The sequence below is a fragment of the Tarenaya hassleriana genome, unplaced genomic scaffold, assembly GCF_000463585.1.
Source record: "Tarenaya hassleriana unplaced genomic scaffold, ASM46358v1 Cleome16, whole genome shotgun sequence".
Classification (NCBI taxonomy): Eukaryota; Viridiplantae; Streptophyta; class Magnoliopsida; order Brassicales; family Cleomaceae; genus Tarenaya; species Tarenaya hassleriana.
Window position 1 is genome coordinate 718,797 of NW_010965019.1, and position 488 is coordinate 719,284.

A 488-nucleotide genomic window follows, 5' to 3' on the forward strand; every position below is an offset into this window, starting at 1 on the left:
TCCACAGCATGACTATTAACGTGTTTCACCAACCCATCATAAAGCCTTTTTTTTTTTCTCGTTTGAGTTCCGAACATAATTTCGCATCTATAAATATAAATAATTTAATATATGTACGTATAAGCAAATGCTATTGCATGTATGTATAGACAGCAAAAATAATTGAATTTTCAACTCAAAGATTTATTCAACCCGCTAAATTCGAAAAAAAAAAAAAGCTTTCAACGAGAAAGGCCCAACAAAGCCCAAATCACAGTGGGGAAAGAAGAGAGAGTCTGAAGGGCGAGAGACGTGCTCTCTCCTTTGAATAGAGAGAGAGAGAGAGAACGGAGATCGGAAAAGAGGAAAACGAAAGGATTATCACACAACAATCGTCAAATTTCGACAGCGAATCTCATCGATAGCCAGTCTCGCAAATCGAATTAGTCTCCGGAGAAGAAGAACTTAGGTGGAAGAAGAATAAGCAGAGAGAAATCGGCGGCGGGAAA